The 20,313-nt window shown below is 47.0% G+C and overlaps 1 long non-coding RNA gene across 9 annotated transcripts in view; it reads right to left on the reverse strand.

Moving 5' to 3' along the window:
* The window catches only part of LOC147582575 (uncharacterized), a 109,659-nt gene that overhangs the window by 34,846 nt on the left and 54,500 nt on the right, over positions 1-20,313 (reverse strand). The window contains exon 7 of one of the 9 annotated variants that reach the window (XR_015249301.1): positions 38-4,915. The exons of 6 other annotated variants lie outside the window; for them this stretch is intronic. This is a non-coding gene — a long non-coding RNA (uncharacterized LOC147582575). Of the gene's footprint in view, positions 1-37; positions 4,916-8,663; positions 10,142-11,470; positions 12,333-20,313 lie in introns of those variants that run through there. 2 more of the 9 variants (XR_015249304.1, XR_015249300.1) reach the window with 2 other exon arrangements.

The raw sequence follows: 20,313 nt of genomic DNA on the forward strand, positions 1-20,313 counted from the left end.
TCTCTGTATTTAAGAGTCTCTTATGGTTTGCCTCCCTCCCTCTCTGTTTGTAACTTTTTTTTACCCCTTCCCTTCCCCCATGGTCTTCTGTTAAGCTCCTCAAGATCCACATGAGTGAAAACATATGGTATCTGTCTTTCTCTGCCTGCCTCGTTTCACTTAGCATAATACCCTCCAGTTCCATCCACGCTGCTGCAAATGGCGGGATTTCATTCTTTGTCATTGCCAAGTAGTATTCCATTGTATATATAAACCACAATTTCTTTATCCACTCAACAGTTGATGGACACATAGGCTCTTTCCAGAATTTGGCTATTATACACTGAAAACTTGCTAAGAGGGTAGATATCGTGCTAAGTGATCTTACCACAAAAAAATAAAATAGTAGTGGTAATAATGCAGGAAGAAACTTTGGGAGGTGGTGGCTGTGGCTATGATCCTGTCAGTGATGGTCTCATGGGTCTACATTTATCCTCAAACTCACCAAGTTGTATACATTAAATATGCACAGATTTTACGTGTCAACTTCCATAAAATGGGCTAAAAAAACCTACTTGGTAAGCACAGGGTGATGTATGGAAGTGTTGAATCACTATATTGTGCACCTGAAGCTAATATTACACGATATGTTAACTGAGTGGAATTAATATAAAAATCTTTAAAAATTTTTTAATAAAATAAATAAAATTAAAACCTGCTGATGAGAACTGAGACGGTTTCCAGCTCTTCACTGCAGCGGGGACCATCTTTTTTTTTTTTTCTATTTCTGTTGTTTACGGCGCTAATTTTTACTCATGGGGTCCACAAGGAACATCTTTATGTTGGTTTTCTATAAACCAAATGCCCAAGATGTCAGGTTGATGACAGTATTTACAAAAGGTATTTGCATCTATAAATGTGATCTGTACCATCAGCTTCCCTCCAAAAATACTGAACCCAAGAATGTATTGCAAAGCCTTTCTCCCCACACCCTTACCATCACGGTGGAATCTTGATTTTTTTTCATCTTCGTCAACGAAAGAAACAACAACAAAAAAGATATCTTATTCAAACTAACGTTGCATTGACATTAATCATTTGCAAAGGTGAACAGTATCATGCTCACTGGCCACTTGCATTCACTGCATTATTACCAGTTTGTATATTTCCCCCTTATTTATTTTGTCCTTTTCAGCTTCTCATCCATTTTTTTACGCTTAGAGATATTAACCATTTGTCTATAACAAAAAGTACTTTTCTGAGGTTAATTCCGCTCTATCTTTAAAGCTTTTCTTGCATTACTTTTCTAGTATAAAAATTTTACATTTTAGCCAAGTTAATCAGTTTTTTGCTTTCTATTGCCTCTTTTCTGTTAAGCTTAGAAGAAGTTTTCTACTACACACTTACTAAGGTAGTCACCAATGTGTTTTTTTTCTGATACTTTTTTATTTTTTCTATACATTTAAATATTTTATTCCTCTGGAATGTATTTCAAAGGAGATCCAGCTTCATGATTTCTTTTTTTAATGTTTATTTTTGAGAGAGAGAGAGAGAGAGAGACACCGAGTACGAGTGGGGGTGAGGCTGAGAGAGAGGGAGACACAGAATCCGAAGCAGGCTCCAGGCTCTGAGCTGTCAGCACAGAACCCGATGCGGGTCTCGAACTCACAAGCGGTGAGATCATGACCTGAGCTGAAGTCGGACGCTCAACCGACTGAGCCACGCAGGCACCCCCCAGCCTCCTGATTTCTACATGGCCAGTCTCAATGAAATGTGTCTAACGCCTTCTACGGACGAATCTCTCTCCTCCTGAGCGGCCTGAAACGCCACCTCAATCTCAACTTCTGGTCTTTTCCATTGACCTGCTTATATCTGCACCCGCACCACATCCTTTAGTTAATACAGCTCCATGACATATGTACTATCTCCCTCACTAGGGGAAGGGCAAGTGTCCCCTCCCTACTCTTCTGTTTCCAAATTTTCATAGCTTTTCCATCCTATGCGTTCATCTAGCTGAGCTTATAAGTTATGTCATGAAAAAAATAATAATAAACTATGTTGAAACTTCAGAATTTCCATACATGGGGTTATGACAAAGATTCCCCAAAATATCGTGAGTGTTTTAGTCCTTGCAGGCTTTTGGTTCTGTCATGATGACTCACGGCGTTAGAATGCCAAAGCACGCATAGATAGTAGGTAAATCAACTAAAGTGGCTGTGCCCATGAAAACTTACCACGTCATGTGAATTTCACCCTAATTCAGCAGCACACTGTATACTAAGAAAAGTCCCTCTCCTAGGTCAGCAGGTGGTTGTCTACAGGAGAGGAAGAAATGCTACACGCTTAGGCAGAGGCTCCTCCTGCTTGGTGCTAACGGGGTCCGCTGCTAGGAAGTCCCTGTGAAGATGGGACAGAACTCCCCAGCAGATTTGGGGGTGCTTCAAGACCAAGGGGGAAAGGCAGCCTATCCTCAGTAGCAGCAAAGCTGAAGGCCTGGGCCACATGGTTCATCACCGAAACTTGCATCCACATAGAATCTGGGCTCTGCTGCACAGGGGGATCACCTGGGATCTTTAAAACATCCTGATGCCAGGCTCCCACCCTCAGACATTCTGACTTGATTGGTATAAAGTGTGACCTAGGCATCAGGAGTTTCAAAAGGTGCCTGCACGGTTCTAATGTGTGGTCACGTTAGGGAATCACTGGCCTACAAACGAGGTGGTGGGCTCCCCCGACTTCTTCCTTGGGCTATGTGAGTCAGTCAGAAATGGAGCCAGAGCTTCTGAACCCAGACTTCACCTGGGAATGCCCTGGGGGGATATTAAACATTACTGATGCAGGGTCCTATCCCCAGCCTTTCTGATCTGGAGTGTCACCCAGACATCGGGACTTTTCCCAGGTGACCCAAAATGCAGCCACACCAGGAACCTTGCACCAAACACTCTTTCCTAAACCTCTCTGAAAATAAGAACCAATTGGAAGTCTGAAAAGACAGAGAAAAGGAGAACAGGACGGGAGGATTGATTCTCACTGCCCCCTGCCCCCCCCCCCCCCCCCGGGACCTGCTGACTCGGGGAAACTGCCTGGAAATGGTGGAGCTTCTCAAGAGCCCAAGTTGATTCTTATCAGTAAAGTTCGGGGAATTTGTGTGCTCAGAATAGATTACATGCAAAAAGCAAACATTTCCAGGGCGCCTGGGTGGCTCAGTCAGTTAAGTATCCGACTTCGGCTCAGGTCATGATCTCACGGTCCGTGAGATCGAGCCCTGCATCAGGCTCTGCACTGACAGTGCACAGCCCGCTTGGGATTCTCTTTCTTCTTTCTCTCTGTCCCTCCCCCGCTCATGACCTCTCTCTCTCTCAAAATAAATCAATAAACTTAATAAAAAAAAAAAAGCAGAAAGAGAGGGAGGGAGGCAGGGAGGGAGACAGAGAGGGAAGTGGGGGAGAACTTGCTTCTCTCTAAGTTCATACCCAAGAGAGCCCAGGGTGGCAAGAGAAGCCTGGGGCAGGATCTCTGGCCCCCAGAGAGGACTATCCCTGGGACAGCAGAGTAAAAACTCAAACTCACATTAACCTACATGTGGAGTATGACCTTCACAAACATTATGTCCTGTGAACAGTTAGGCTGGAAGGGTCCTTCCTACTTCAGAGCTCAGAGCATTTGATGGATTGTCATTCACTGCCCTGGTCAGTGGGCCAGCCAGAATATCACCCATATATTTTGCCTCCCAGCCCAGCGCTCCCTCCACAAAACGGTGGTGTTTTGAGCCACAGTCACGCTGTGCAGAACCCTGCACTCCCTCTAAATAATTGGCTGTGGTTGAAATGGACATGAAAGAGGAACCAACAGGGGGAGGAAAGAAAGCATGAAAGAGTATGTGCTGGAGAGCTATGGTCTCCAAATGATGAATCAGGAGCCAGACGTGAAGCAGAGATACCTGCTTCTTCCCACCCCGTGCCTGCCCTAAGTCTCTGCCTCCCTCCTGCTTCCTGGCTGGCTCAGTGCAGAGCGTGCGACTCTTCATCTCAGGGTTGTGAGTTCGACCCCCGCGCTGGATGTAGAGACTGCTTAAAAACAACAACAACAAAAAATCTTTAAAAAGAAAAAAAAAGACAAAAATGAAGTAATATAGGAGATGGTGACGATGAGACCATGGCTTACCCTGCTCTCCAATGCTCCCCCCCCCCATCCTGGCATGAATTTGTTCCAACACCGAACAACAACGCACTCGGGCTGTGTGGACACCCAGCGCTGAAGAAACCACACCAACCCCGGCGCTCCACTTAGCCTACTGCCCGAGGCCTTACTGTCCCAAGTTGCTACCTCATCTGACAGCTGTCAGAAAAGCAAATGTCTCAGCCCCCGCCTCGGACTTACTGAACCAGAGTCTCCATTGTAAATGTGATTCCAGGCCACCTGATGGCCATGTCCATGCATGAGAGCCCAGACCAAGGACTCCAAAGAAAGGCAGCATGGGCTCCCTTCCCTTGGCTTCCATGGGCGTTGGTACCGGAGAAAATAGCTCTTCAGCTGTTATATCCCCAAGGGATGTTAGAGTCCACCTAGTCCAACCCCCTCTTTCTGCAGGTGATGAAATCGAAACCCAGAAAGGTCACACGTCTTCTAAAGGAGCCGCCAGGACCGGAACCTTGCTCTCAGGTCATATTTGACAGTCTCAGGGCTGCAGAAAGCCAGGCAACTGTGTCTGTAGGAGGAAGGGTGGTAAAAATGACACAGGGAGGGGGGGGAACCACATCACGGCAGATTCCGAGGGGTCCCTCAAAACAGTTGGGGGGTAGATCGCTTCCGCCGCCCATCTTCAAATCTGCTCTTTCGCTCTCAACACTGATCCAAATAAAGAAACGCTGATCTCCTCTGGCTTCCCGGCACAGATACGCTTTTATTTTAAGGGTGATGTTCTGGTCCGTGACACCTACCAAGGCACAGGAAGATAGCCATCAGATGTCACCCTGTCTGCATGCTTCCAGCAGGGCTCGATTGGTGAAGCCCCGGACTCTAAGTCACCCTCATAATGCCTGCACCGAGGTCCTCAAAACTTTTGGCTAGATTGCTAGAAACGAAGCCATATACTCTCTGTCAGGATGCGTGTAAATGACAGCACCCGACATGGAGACACGCTACCCCAACAAGCTTACCCACCAGAAGTCCCTCTTTATATCTAAGCAATTGAACAAAGATCATCAAGGAAGCTGACACCTCTCTACTCCCCACCCCACCCCTACTCCATTGGAAGCATCCAACCCTGGACTGCTCTGAAAGTCAAACTTAAATCAACCTGAAAGACTCCCCGCCTAAGAACCAGCACATTTTGTCAAAAACTAGACTAAAAACATAGACTAGAAACGAACTCACATGGACACCACACTTCGAGTATCAGCGCGGTTTTCTGAGCTGAGGGAGCTGGAGACTGGCAGATCTGAGCCAGGGGCGTGTGACGGTCCTGTGGCTTCCTTTTCTTCCCACCCCAGCAACAAAGAATGATTCGAGAGAGTTGATACAAAGGGACAAGAATGAAAAGTGGCCCCGACACATTTATGAGGATTTTTCCTGGGCTTCTTATGTACAGTTCCTCGAGGTTTTTTTCAGTCATATTAAAAGTAGAAGGGAACACCTGTTTCTGGTTACCCGGCCACAGCCCGATGTAGGATGGGGTGAATCACACACTCTCAGGAGAAGCAACAACAACAAAAAGCTTATCATGGGAGAGAATGGCTTGACAAATTAACAAAAATTTCATATCATGTCCAATTGAGAAAGAGAAAGAGAAAGAGAAGGAGAAAGAGAAAGAAAGAGAAAGAGGAAGAGGAAGAGAAAGAGAAAGAGAAGGAGAAAGAGAAAGAGAAGGAGAAAGAGAAAGAGAAGGAGAAAGAGAAAGAAAGAGAAAGAGAAAGAAAGAGACAGACACCAAATGATAGGAGGATAGAAACACTTTGTTTCTAGTTGAATTCTCAGCAAAAGGCAGTTTTTGACATTGGAACAGAAAGTACCTCTGGGATGGATTTTTTAACCCTTTCCCTGAAAGGTGAGACCTTTCGGATTCACAACAGACCCCGTGCGTGTCAATCGTGACCACGTAAGTAGAAATAGTATTTGCTGGTTCCATGAGCTAGTGCTCCCGCTGAAGCAAATGGAGTTGAGGTTTGTGATTTGATCTAATGGCAATGGCTTTCCAATAGACATGCACGGAATCATTGATCAGTGTGCCCTCTCCCTGTTTGCACTGGAACACCGTTCAATTTACACCAATTAAAGAATGCTTGGTTTCGGTATTGAAGAATAATTAAGCGATGCAAATCCCCAAGGGCTTCTAAAGATGACATCTGACCAGAATGTTGATTACGGCATGAAGGCGGCGTTAGTATTTGAATAGTTTGACTGATATACAAAATCATTACAACGTCTCCCTAGGAAGAGTGACATTAGGTCAATGTATGTACTTGCCTGGTCACCCTAAACAAATTTGACAAGTCTAATTTTAAGTAATTGCTCAGAGTTGAGTGGCCGCCTCTGTCCCCACAAGGGCAGCTGTCTGGACCACATCTTGTAATTGAGATGTGTCTTTAAGCTCTATGTGTCAACCCAACATGCAAATGTGCTCTCACAAAAGGTTAGGGGTTGGTGACGCTCCGGTGAATCCTTTTCCGGTCAAATTTCAACATGAAAGCTTTACTGCAGCTCTTAGGCAACTCCTCGACTAATTCTACCCCATTCCCTATAGGAAAGATTAAATTTCTCAGCTGCATCAGACTCTAGAGTTCACCTGGAGACCAGCTCAGAATGTGATCCTTGGACCAGAAGCATCAACATTGCCGGGCAACTTGTTAGTAATCCGAAGTCTTGGGCCCACCCCCGGGCCGGCTGAATCAGAGACGGTGGGGGGTGAGGTCCCATCACGAATGCTTTAATAAGACCCTGGTGATCTAAAGCTCACTCAGGTTGGAGAACCAGTGATCAAACCCACCGATTCACTTTATCAGTGATGGAATGGAGGGAGGCCTGGTAAGTTAGGTAATCTGCCTGAGGTCACACAGCTCAAAGGACAGTAGAGGCTAGGGCTAATCATATTGTGGTCAAAACATGTGCCATTTGGTTTTTTGACATTCGGTTAAAGTTTTGGAAATGGCTTGCTGTCCTTCTTTGTTTTTCTTTCTTGCTTTCTTTCTTGCTTTCTTTCTTTCTTTCTTTTTATGCAGCCCTCTGCTTATTCCTAAGAACGTGTTCCGGCAGATGGCTGGTTCTCCACCTTCTCCTGCACCCCAGCGAGGGAGCCTCCTGGCCCCAGCAACAGGGTGCAGCCATTGGACTTAGTTGTCAGGGAAAGCACCATCTGGGTCAGACGTTTAATTGCCGGTGTGAGAGCCTTAAGAGGTACCTTCTTCTGTCCACGGAGATCATGGATGCACAAGCAGAGACTGACCCTCTATTGCACCACATGCCTGAACAGCCGTGATGACCAGAGCTCCCTGCTGCCCCCTGCTGGATGTGTACAGAGATCAACAAAACTAATGTGGTAAGCTACTGTGGTATTCGGCGGATGTTTGTTACTAATTTATAACCCAGCCTATCACGGGACCCTTTGGGACTTTTGAGCAGCCCTCTTGCTCTTAAAAGTAAGTGATGCGGGTGCGGGGGCTGGGTGGCTCAGTCAGTGAAACGTCCGGACTTTGGCTCAGGTCGTGATCTCACAGTTCATGGGTTCGAGCCCCACGTCCGGCTCTGTGCTGACAGCTCAGAGCCTGGAGCCTGCTTTGGATTCTGTGTCTCCCTCTCTCTCTGCCCCTCCCTGCTCGTGCTCTGTCTCCCTCTGTCTCTCAAACATAAACGCTGGGAAAAAAAAAAATTTTAAAAAGTAAGTGCTGCGGGGCACCTAGGTGGTTCAGTCCATTAAGCATCAGACTCTTGGTCTCAGCTCAGGTCGTGATCTCGCAGCGGTCACTCAGAGCAGAAAGCTCAGGGACTGCTTGGGATTCTCTCTCACCCTCTCCCTCTGCCCACCCCCCCTCGAAATAAATAAAAATAAACTTTAAAAAAATCTCCTTAAAAAAGCGAGTGATGTGTAGGACAGAGAAGTAAAAAAGAAGCATCTTCCCTATTTAGAATATAATTGAAAACCGATGATATTTCCAAGAGGATGGCAACCACATCTGAGTCACTCCCCAAACAACAAATTTCAGATGTAATGGTCTGCTTTACAAACCACTGTATCGTTTGTCATTTTATTCCAGTCCGACCACACCCGAGCTCCAGGGAGCTCATGTATGTAACTGCAGGTAAGTTAACCGATTCAAAACTGAAAATTAAGGGCGGGGTTTCATTCGCAGGCTATGCGGGGGGGCCCCCATTCCTGGTGCCCGTGCCGCACCCAAGCAGCTCAGCCCTTCAGCTCAAGTGTAAGTAAGGAAAGGTTTTTTCCAAGGTGCTCAGCCTCCCGGCAGGCAGAGGATAAAGCCCGTGCACGGTGCGTTGCGCGCTCCCCTCCCTCCCCCTCCCCCACCCAGCTCCCTGTCCTTTTTCTTCCCCGACACCCTAACCACCCAGGTGAGTCTCTGCACCCAGCACCCCACCCACCTGCTCCTTCCCCGCCCCCACCCCTGGCCTCTCGGCCTCGGTCCCTCTCTCCACAGCAGCAATGCTGAGCCTTTCAGCCACTTGTCCCCGGACTCCCCTTGCGGGGCAGGGGGTAAAAATACCTCTGAATGGGGAGGAGCAGACAGGGTGGATTCATGGCAGCGGCAAAAGAGTGATACAGCCCAAGCAGAACAAAACGAGGGCAACCCGGACAAAACAAAGCGTCACAATAGATCATTTCTGAAAAGTCATCCGGGCAGCTTTGAAACCCCGGGCTGTGTGTTGGCAGGGCAGTTTCACATCCACGGGCTTTCAGGACACATGAATGGAAAAGGAACAGTAACTCTTTTTCATACCTCTTTTCAGGGGTCTTGTCGCCACAGAAGGATTTACCATTCAATTCCCATACTTTTATGTGGGAAATTAGGAATTTGCCCCTTAAAAAGAAATTGCCTTTTAAACTCTCATAAATTGTGGGGACTTTATAGATTTACCAAAATTTCTTCCTCCTTCTCCGCCTTTCGCTCCTAGTTCGTGTTTAAAAATACTCATAAACACACACACACAGACACACAAACATTTCCATCTTCTCCACCTTTCTCGGGAACATTTTATTCAGAAAATCCCCAACCACAGAGAGAGTTCCTCTTTCTGCTCCATACAGGGTTTGGGGTTTGTCCTTGACTCTTTCTTCATTTTACCACATTTCATCACAGACCCAATGGCTCTTCTGAATAAAAGGACCTATCCTAGAAAATATTAATCACTGTATATTTGGAAAGGTGGCCAGGGATGGGCCAAGTTGGTGAAAAGGTCAGAAGCGAAATACAATAAAATAAGGCACTCACTCATGCGTGGACCCAGCAGGCATTTACTGAGTAGCCACTGGTGTGACTAGCCCTGAATACACGCTACTTTTGAATTGTCTGATAAAAACAATCAAGTTTTACTAGAGTCCAGTAAAATGTCCCCAAGAAGAATGGCCCCGCCAGTATTTTCCACGGCGGCCGGCACGTATCTGGCTCCTTCTCAGAAGCCTACAGTGTTTGGCCATGTTAATCTCATTAACCTTCCCTATCAGTTTCAACGGGACAGAAATGAAGACTTGAGAACGTGGAGTCCCTGGTCGGAGACTCAGGCTGGGACAAGTCAAGCGTTGGCTCTGGGCCAGTACATTTGATCTGACTCCCCAGGCCTCTTCCAGGGGCTTTTTTTTTTTTTTTTTTTTTTTTTTTTTTGAGCAAAGGAAGAAAGAGCATGCAAGGAAGCCTGGCCATAGGAAATCCAGCTATGTTTGACCCCGCTTCCCTCCTCTTGCCCCCAGGAGAGCCCTGTTCCAAGGCTGATTCCCGGGAGCAGCTGTACAGAGGGCGGCCATTCTCCAGGGGCAGTCAAGCGTACCCCGGTTCCCTCGGAGAATCCTTTGGGGTAAGAGATGGAAAGAGATGGGGGGAAGGGAAGAGAAAGGAAGGTTTTCCTCCCCAGCAGGTCTGTAAGGCGAGACTGGGCCACACTAACCATTTCCTGATGTGCAGAAGCTGAAACTTGGACTTCTTTTCTTGTTAGATTTCTTAGATACGCAAAAAAAAAAAAAAAAAAAATCACCAACAAATTAGCATCTCACAATATCCTTAATTTGGTCTACCTCAGACCCTGATATCACTCATCTGTCCAAAAATAAATAAATAAACAACAATGTCCTATTTCTGAAGACAACAGTTAAAAAATTAGAAATGTGCAATATGTAAGTGTGTCTAATCCAGGCCCCGGACACCTGAATTTACACAACGTTAGATGTCAGTTACATCTCAGCAAGGCTGGGGAAACACAAAACCTTAGAAAGAACACCCCAATGATAACTGCATTGACATCTGCAAGTCTGGGAACTGTATCATTTCCTTCCTGAAAGAACTTGCCTGTGAATAGCTATTTCAAAAGGAGTCAGGCTATTGCTCTTTAAGAGGCAAAATCTCACTCAGAAAAATTAATACTTGAAGGAAACGATGGGTCTTAAATACAGCCCTCACTTGCTTGAGAAAAAAACAGGTAGCTTTAATAGTCTGAGAAGTTTTATAAATGAAAATGTGCCCATTTCCTTCTTCACTGTCTCCAAACCAGGAGTAGAAATTCCAAAGGCCAGGGCCCTGAGAAGCTTCCAGAAGCCCCACCACGGCAACAACCCCTACAAGCCCCAGAAATGGCAGTGCACAGTGTCTCTGGGGAGACCCCTTTTTCAACAACCTCAGCCACACCCCTAAACTACACATGTCGACAAGATGCGGACACCTCTAAAGTCGGAACCAGCATTTCGCAGCCTGTGTGAAGTTGACAACACGTTACTTACAAAACCCTCTTCCAACTTCCTGTTTAAAACTACTGGCTTGTACTTACTTTGTTTTTTAAACAGCCTCCACACCTAACGTGGGGCTGCAACTCATCACCCCGAAATCAAGACGCACATGCTCTACGGGCTGAGCCAGCCAGGTGCCCCTGTATTTATTTTAACTGAATTCAAATATTATATGGATAGAGAAATTCTGTGATTTTTAAAATATCCCCTATGCTGCATTTTTCATCTACGTGAATGTAACATTTTTTTGTAAGTTTATTTATTTTGAGAGAGAGAGAGAGGGAGAGAGTAGGGGAGGGGCAGAGAGAGGGGGAAAGAGAGAATCCCAAGCAGGCTTTACACTGTCAGCACAGAGCCCTATGCGGGGCTCGAACCCGCAAACTGGGAGATCGTGACCTGAGCCGAAACCAAAAGTTGGACATGTAACTGACTGATCCTCCCAGGTGCCCCTGCGACTTTTATGACCCATCTCATCCTTCACTGCTAGGACCACTAGAGGTTATGCCAGCTGCAGAAATTCTCACAGTACTTTGTCTATAAAGTAGTAAAAGCGATCTTAATAACGGAGTGAGTGCACTCTCTCTCTCTCTCTCCCGCAACACACCCTTGTTGAAACCCTTCAAAAGCCACTGGTATACCAGCCCCCAGCCATATTGCCAATTGGAATGTGTCTCTCTCCACTCTTCATTCCTGTCTCCAGTTCCCTGTGCTCAATAAGTTCTTCCTCGTGTGGGGCCTTGGCACACGCTCTCGTCCGCTTGGAAGGGTGTGTCCCCACTTTCTGCACGCCTATTTCTTGTCTTCCTTTAGGGCTCGGCTGAAACATCACCTCCTCGTGGAGGCTTCCTCTGACGATGCTGGCTACAGTGGCTTTCTCTCGCCCATGCATCTGGACGTTTATGTTCTTCGCAACACATACTCCAGTCGGCAGGTGCTTCAATCTTATGTCTGTCTACTTGCTGTGTCTCTCTTCCCTGCTAGAAGGGAGGCGCCGGCAGGATAGGAGCATGACTCTTTTGTTACTTTAGCATGGCTGGTACAGAGTTGGTGCTCGGTAATATTTTTGGAATGAAGGAAAGAAGGAAAAAAATGAGGGAAGACAAGATAATGACCTGAAATCAATTCTCTGCTTCCCAGCCCAGAAATGTTCTGCATGATTCAGGGTAAAAACCTCAGCTCTTCTGTGAAACAGACAACAAAACACAGTGGCTCCCAGGATCGAATTGCTTTCCCTTTCACACTCTCGAGTTGGACAGTGCAGGCTGGCAGAATGTTCTGTTTCACACAGTGATGGAGAGATCCAGATCCTTCCCTCTTGTTGCCCCCCATCCTGCAGGGCACTGTGCTTGGTTTAATGGGGCGGCCAGCACATCCGGGTTCCAGCCCACCGGAAGGGAGGAAGAAAGGAAGCCTAGGAAGAATGAGTTCCAATTAGGAGCTGAAAACAGAAGTTGCACACATCACTTCTGTTCACATTTCATAGGCAACAACTTCGTCTGACGTCCAGAAAGGGAGGGTGGGAAGTAGGGTCTCTAGCTGAATGACTTCACGTCCAGGGAGAAAAGGAAGACAGATTTAGGGAAAATTTGCCATCTGCCACATGTTTTTCAACTCCTTTCCGAGTAGGAAACTTTCTGAGGCCTGTCCCAGGGCAGCAGAACCTATGTGCAGACTCTGTCTTTGAGTGGAGGAAGAAGACCTCCCTCCTCCCCAACCCCAGCTCCCCCGCTACATGGGAGCTGTTGGGGGTGGGGGGGTCGCATGATGTCCAGGGTGGCCATCACTGCAGCTACCTCCAGCATGCGCAATCCTCCCCCTTCCTCTTGGGCTCTGAAGCTCAGCAAACATCCAGATGTGTTTTGTTTTCACCCTTAAGTTTTCCCATCCATGTCTTCACTCGTTGTGCCAGGACGTGCAAAACGCAATTGACCAGAGTGCCTCCTGCTCTAATCTGAAGCCAGGGAAATAAACAGGCAGACCTCTTTGCTGTACCCAAGACAATCCTAGGTTAGCAGCTTCCTTCAAGGTGATCTTGAGCAAATTTTTTAGTATCTTCAAAAGTCATCCTGCTCATGCCCAAAATCGGGGCTAAAATACCTTGTCTTGCGGTTATTATTAGAATTAGCTCGTGAACGTAAAGATCTTAGTTCTTTTTAAGAAATACCTGACATGTGGATGTTCAATTTATGTTTCTTGCAAGCAGTGGCTTTTCTCTTGCTAAATCCCAGCCCGATAAACCATCTCTCCCCCTCAACCTATACAAATCCCTCCAGCCTATCCCCTGTGGCCTCCAGCCTTGCGGAAACAGTCTAGTCCATTCTGTCTCCCTCTCTCTTCTCGATTCCTGTCCCATACTTGTTCACACTTTTTATTTAATGCCTTGCGCTCCCCACTGATTGTTTCATAAGAATTGTCTGGTCTCGCCGGCTGGATTGCAAGCTCCCCCAGAAGCAGCAGATATCACGTCAAGTCCCAGCTCACAACGTCTAATACAACGGGACTTTGTCACATCCACTCAACGGACACTCCACCGACTTGCCGAAATAAAGACACGAGCAGATTGAAGCTCGATCTACATGACCTTAGAAAAATAAATTAATTCAGCCATATTAGTCCCAAACGCTGGTTGACTCGGGATTTCTTTTTCAAATAGTAAAACATTCTGCTTGTGCGAACTGAATGACTAACTTAACTATCCCCTCTGTAGAAGAAGCTGAAAATGTTGCCTAAAATTATATTGCACGCTGGAACTTCTGGTAACTCAGGATTGCTGCCTTCTGGGTGGTGTTTATTCTATGCCACAAACACCTGAATTACTGAAATTGAAATGAATCCAGATTCTGTGTTTGGGGTTCCAGCATTCTGTGGACTGGTACATGTGCCTGACAAAAATCTGGGGAATGCTTGGGCTTCGGTCCCTCTGAGAATTATGCCATTTTCCAAGAAAAGCTAAATAGCTCATTCATGTTTCACCCTCTGTTCTTCCAGGCTGGTTTCCTGAGGATATTTTTTAGCCAGACTGCTGCGTGCGTGTGTGTGTGTGTGTGTGTGTGTGTGTGTGTATTGAATAGGCTGCTGGAAACTGGGAATTTTAAACTAAAACTTATATTGAATGATTCTTGAGTGCACCATCCTATTTCAGACTAAAAACAAAACAAAACCAAACAAAAACGGAACATATGAATGGCAGTCAGTCAGTGGCTTGAGTTGACAAATTCCCCCAGAGTATAACTTTTAAATCCGCATGAAGTCTGTCAGGACTGTTTCTGAGGAAAGATAACTAATAAGTGCCATCAGGTAACAAAGCTGTTACGCTTTTCGTCTTTCCACCTCACTTTTATCAAGAGAAATGGGGAACTTCAGGTTTCAAGGGCGTTTTGCACAGGAAGCCCTAATGTGGCCTTAACACACGCTGAAGTCTCTAGCCGGGGGGAGGTTACAGAGGAGCAAAAGCTCCTTGACCGGACAGCATCCTTCAGGGGTTTCCAGAAGGAAGGTGATAAGTATATAAACCACCCACAAGCATGGGGAGCGCTCCAGGCCATCTGAAACCTTGGACCCTGTTTTGAAGAACAAGGGGATGCCATGAACTACCAAGCACAGAGCCTGGATTCGCTCCCCAAACCTAAGCAATAAGCTTCAATGCAGACAAGGAAAATACTTAGTTTGGCTTAAGTGGGCAGTTCAGGCCAGCGTGAACCGGGCAGGCAAAAGAGTCCAAGAATCTATAAAAGTTTTTAGAAAACAAGAAGGCATCGGTCAACAGGGATGGCCTGGCAACGGATAAGTGTGTTCCCCTCAAAGCTAGAGTTGAAGCCTCTTGAATATATCCAAAATGTCTGTGGTACCTACACGTGATAGGAAGATGAATTTTCCTAACTTGTATTTTATGTTCTCTATGGTCAGCATGAAACTTTTTCATAATTAGGAAATTTAATTAAATTACAACTTTTAAATATCTATCTATCATCTATCTGTCTAACCTATCTATCATCTCCCTTTCCATAAAATGATGAAACCAGCAAAGTCTTCTAAGAGGACTCCTGAATCGGGTCTTTATCACAGAGGAATAAAAGTACATGGTGAGCTAGAAATGCACGAGTTGCCCCCACAGGCACAGAGCAGGGGGTAGGGCTGTGGGGGCAGAAGGCAAGGCTGGGAAGGGTCTCGAAGACCACATCTCAGGCACCGGCACTTTCCTGTTGGTTAGCGGGGGCTTGCTGAACCCGTCTAGGAATGAGCAAGTCTGTGTGGCCCCCTTACACTTCACGAGGTGCTGAGGGCTGGCCAAGGGTCGCAGAACACGATCACCGTCTTCAGAGCATGTAGAGGAGGTGCCCTTGTTTTGCAATGTATAATGAGGACGAATCACGTGGCCTCCATCGATGAGAAACTGAGTCCTAGGGGAGCACTGCAGCCTGAAGTCGGATGACATTTAGTCCAAAAGTGTGCACAGGACAGCAAGCGATGTAGCCGACAAACGGGGTTGGGGGTGGGGGGGGGACGCCTGGAAGAAATGGCATTGTTCCATGGCATTGCCTTTTAACCTACTGTGCCAGTCAGGGTCCCGGTGAGAAACAGAGGGCTCATTCAAATGGGTGACTCAGGAGAGGCCAGCAAAGGGTCTGTTTACAGAGGCGTCACTGGGGTTAAGAAAACCAAAACTGTGGCGACCAGATATCACCCCTAGGCTTGAAGCAGCACTGGGGCTGGGGTGACTCCCGCCACACAGAAAAGCAATTGTGTCCCCCTAGGGCCAGCGGGAGGGACTAACCCATCAGCAGCACCCTGACCTCACTCTCCTGTGCCTCAGTTTCCAGCTCCTGATCCAGCCAGACCCTATTGGCAAAGAAGCCCTTGATGTCACCCCTAGGGACCTACTTTCCCAGGATTCTCCACAGAGCAGGGTGGAAAAGGGGAAAGAGGGGGTCTGGAGGGACAAACGGAACATGTCCAGCCCACATACTGTGTCCTGTACTTTTAAACACTCAGTTCTTATTCTCTGCCTTTCTCCACTGGAACATTAGCTCCCAGAGGACGGGGATTTCACCAGTCTGTTCTCCGCTGTATTCCAAGTACCTGCACCCAACAGGCATGCAGAGAATATCAGTTGGATGGTAGAACCGAAGCAAAGAAGAAAACCATTTGCCCAGTATTTAGTAGCAAGTAAGTAATAAGACAAGCAGCATTTTCTATAAGGTAAAAATAGTTCTTAACAGGGTGTTTCCCTACGGTAAACTGGGTCTTATTTTGGCCATTCCACCCAAAGCAAAATATAGCCAACATACATAAGAAGGAAAATACGGTGGGGTATAAGATTTGCTGAAAAGATTATATTTATGCTTTGCTTGGAGTGAAGAAAAGTTTTGGGAAGCGGACCGAAGAATTTTAAATCGCCTTAAAGAAACACAAGAAATACATCTTTCCCCTAACTCTCAGACCTGTGGTCTAGGAAAGAGGGGACAGTTGCCAGGATTCTTAAAGCAACTCAGTGTTAAATAGTGAAAAGATGTCAGGGTGTGGGTTTGTGTGCCACGGGAGGTTTGAGAGACCAACATTGTCTGGATTTGATGACAGGTAATGACATTAACTAATTACAAAACTAATCACATTTGGAGCGGTGGAAGCTGAGATCATGATAAGCATAATCAAATCCCTGACTTCAGGGCTTCGGGAATCGGAGGATAAGTTTTCTCCCCTCGCAAAGCTTGACCAGATGCCTTTTGGAGTTCTTTGTCTGAATATTTTGGAAGATACCAAAGAGAGTCAGAACAGCATTCTGAATTGCAAAGTCCAGTGGCAGGACTGGCACTAAGTGAGGGCACTATAGGGACACCGTGTGGGTCCCTAGTGGCTGACGATGAGCCTTGTCTACCCCGGCATCAGGAGCTCCATCAAGGTAAGTGCCTGGGCCTTGACCCCCTACCTCTTCCCCTAGAAGCCGAAAGACCTGAGTCCCCCTCGCTGGTTGGGTCATCTTGGACAAATTCCAATCCACTGGAATCTCAGTGTCTTCCCCCACAAAGTAGAGATTAAAATACCCGTTGCGTTTGCCTCCCCAAATGGGCATGCGAATCCAGCGAAGGAGTTTACTTTGCAGATTATCAGCTGCTTTAAATATAACACGTATTGCTGGCATTAAGCCAAATCACAGGCCTGAATCCCTATGCTATGAATACCTCACTCATCAGAAAGGTGGAGAATCTTTAGAATAAAGAAGCTGACCTCCTTCTGGTGGTAGGAAGTCCTCCACTGCTCTCTTTTGCCCCTCATGCTCTCTCTGGCCCCATGGGAGGAAAGGGAAGAGGCCGGTCTCCTTCAAAGCATTTCCAGCCCTTGAAGGAGACAACGGAGCAGCGGCCGTGGTCATTCTTCGCATCTGGTAACATTCCTTAAGCCCCAGTGTAAAACTTGAAAGGAAAGGAAATCCTAAATGCAAACACTATCTTTCAGTCTCTTGGAAAATTTTCTACCTCCACTTTCTCTCTCCTACCAATTCACTCATCTTCAATTAAAGCCGTCTTTTGACTTAAACCTCACTTTTCAGAACGCAAGCCATCACTTAAGAAAGAGAAAAACATTAAGAGATCCGGATTTCAATTAACTTTGCCGACGATTTTTACGTAATTCTGGGGGAGGCGTTATTCTTTTGGTAAAGTGGGGGGGCACAGAACTCAGAGATGAACGGAGGTTTTGATGACGCCCGTGGGCAAGGACTAAACTACACTCAGTCCTGATCCCCAGGCCCTGCTGAACAGCAAAAACATTTGGAAAATGGCCTAGAAGAGAGACCTGCCGAATTGCCCATAACAATGGGTCACTCCATTACTGCCACTCGGGTAAAAAGCCTTTGGTAAATAGTGTTTCCTTGTACTTTTTCATTGTAATGTAATTTTTACATTTGGTGTTTACACAACTGTGCGATTTTTCTAGCCAATCAATAAAAAATATAACCCAATCTTACTTTTTTCAAAGCGGCAACTGTTTCAGAATTGTCCGATACATTCCGCTCGGAACAGGGGACCCCTGGGTTAGCGCCACTCGCTTCGGTCCAAGCACATGCGCACAGGCCACAGTAATGACAACAGAGGAACCACTGATACAGATATAATTTTTAATGTGTTGTGTCGCTGAATGTCTATCAGAGGGGAAAAGTCTGTGAGAATAGATTTAAAACAACAGGCATTTTCATCAGATAAGTACAAGGCATTCATCTCTGTCCTCTAGAAATATGATTTCAGCATAACGAATGAAGGGAAGGAGCTCATTGGAATACAGCCCTTCTGAGCAACAGAGTGAAACCAACTTTCATGGAGAACCCTCTCCCCCGGTGGGGGCGGGGAGGGTTGCTCCTGCGATGAGGAATAAGGGATCGTCATCCAAACTCGAGCAACCATTAGGATGGAGCAAAGGAAAGAAGATGTAACCATAAAAGATGCAAGCAGGGATTTCATTTTAAAAGATTTATTCCGACCATACTTGGCTTCCTGATGGGAAGTTCAACCCCGCGATAGAACCGGGCAATCTTCGGAAGCCCCTATGGGGGTGGAGCAGAAGGGTCCCTTCGGTGATCAAGCCACCACTTTTCCAGGAAGCACAAGGGAGCGAATTGAAGCCAATGACCTCCTCTCCAACAAAACGCGAAAAGCAATGCTACTCAGTAGACACCTAGGCAAAGATATAAACGTGAACTTGTAGCTCGCCGCTCTTGACGGAAGGCAAGCATTAGACTTGCACCGGATGATGTAGCTTTTTCATAGTGATGCCAGTGCCCCCTGTCTCCTAGGGAATGATGGGGCTTCAGGTGAGGGAGCCTGAGCCCGATGAGTAGCCCACGGCATGCTCTGTGTGCTGCGTGTCAGTCCCATTCCCAGGGCTTTACCCCTCACCCAACCCTGTGAGGGGGTCCAGTTGTCCACTCCGTTTTACAGATGACACGGCGACACATGAAAGTGACTTGCCCCAGGTCACACGGTTACCAGGGGCTGGAAGAGCGCCCACAGCCAGACAGCCAACTCTGAGAGGACCAAATAACCCCAGTGCTGCGGCTGAACCGAACTGAACGGAAAGTTGGAAAAGTGAGGAAACGATTTGGCTTAATTATAATCATCTCCAAAATCAAAACCAATTTGCTGAATTCTCCCCCCCTTTCACCTCAGCAGTCTTGAGCAACGTTTCTGTGAGGACAGAGAGACAAACATCCTCTCTTGGCCCACCATCCCTGAACCTCCATCCTGAATTTACCCGCTGAACGGAAACAAGTCCTGACACTGAGGAGCACCTCAGGGATCGCAAGAGAGAACAAGGAGCCCGTCACAGAGGTCAGCTCGAGACCCCCAAAACACTCGGAACCCCAGCAGCCCCGTGCCACCGCTCAGGGGTATGGTGTCGCGCCCCCCCCCCCCCCCCCCCCACGCAGGAGCGGAGGCAGGCAGACCCCTGGGTTCATCCAGTGTGACTCATCCATTTCGACCTTGCGAAGAGGGTTTCTACGTGTTCTGCCCATTCTAACACAGAGCCGGTGCTAATCTCAGTCCTCAGCTCAGGTATTAAAAATATGTAAGTTCTGGGCGCGCCTGAGTGGCTCAGTCGGTTAAGCATCCGACTCTTGATTTCAACTCAGGTCATGATCTCACGGTCATGAAATTGAGCCCATGCTCAGCATGGAGCCTGCTTGGGATTCTCTCTCTACCTCTCCCTCAGCCCCTCCCCTGGGTTCGCTCATGCTCCCTCTCTCTGTCTCTCAAAATAAATATTTTATATATAGAGAGAGAAATATATCAGAATTGGGGCCTCCCTTGTGCCTAAGCCATGGCCAAGTTCTGGGGATTCTTTAGTTCTAAGACATGGTAAGGGAGAGGCCATCAGTGTTTGATGTCACGTGTCTATTCAGGCAACCTTTGATATGTCGCTCAGTCCTCCCCCCCCCCCCCCCCGCCTTGGTCCTCACAAGCCTTCTGCCCAAGCTTCTGGACAGCCTCATGCTCCACAATTACAGCTCCTACCAGATGTCAAGAGACCAAGGATAGATCTCCTTCTCCCTGCCCTTTCCCCCACCATCAAGACTGTGAAATGTACCCACAGACTTTGTAATCTCCACTCTTTAGCTGGGCCCTAAAGGCTTTCTGTTCCCCCCAAGAATGTAGCAAAACCGTAAGGCAGGCTTGCGTCTGGAAGGATATCACAGAAACCCAACAACAGAGGCTTGACCAAATAGAAATTTAATGTGAGACACAAAAAAGTCGGGCACAGGGGCACCTGGGTGGCTCGGTCAGTTAAGCGTCCGACTCTTGGTTTCGGCTCAGGTCATGATCTCACGGTTCGTGGGTTCAAGCCCCGTGTTGGGCTCTGCGCTGACAGCACGGAACCTGCTTGGGATTCTCGCTCCTTCC

This window comes from Puma concolor, chromosome A3, assembly GCF_028749965.1.
Source record: "Puma concolor isolate L17-30 chromosome A3, mPumCon1.1.hap2, whole genome shotgun sequence".
In the NCBI taxonomy this organism is placed as follows: Eukaryota; Metazoa; Chordata; class Mammalia; order Carnivora; family Felidae; genus Puma; species Puma concolor.